Raw genomic sequence first — 226 nt, forward strand, 5'->3', positions numbered from 1 at the left:
CCTCTCCTCCCTCCCCTTCCTCCCCTTCCTGTTCGCCCTTGTCGTTGGCGTGGTGTGCGAGCAGCAGGCTCCGCGCTGTATGTTGCTGGCCGACAGAAGCCCCAGGAACCCGCCGCCGCTCATCTCTCCCCTCACCTCGTCATCTGTCCCCCCCCCCCCCAGCTTCTGCCTTCTGCTCCTCTCTATTCCTTCTTTCATCCACTCTCTTCCTTTCATCTACTTTATT

This window comes from Penaeus monodon, chromosome 21 (genome assembly GCF_015228065.2).
Source record: "Penaeus monodon isolate SGIC_2016 chromosome 21, NSTDA_Pmon_1, whole genome shotgun sequence".
Lineage (NCBI taxonomy): Eukaryota > Metazoa > Arthropoda > Malacostraca > Decapoda > Penaeidae > Penaeus > Penaeus monodon.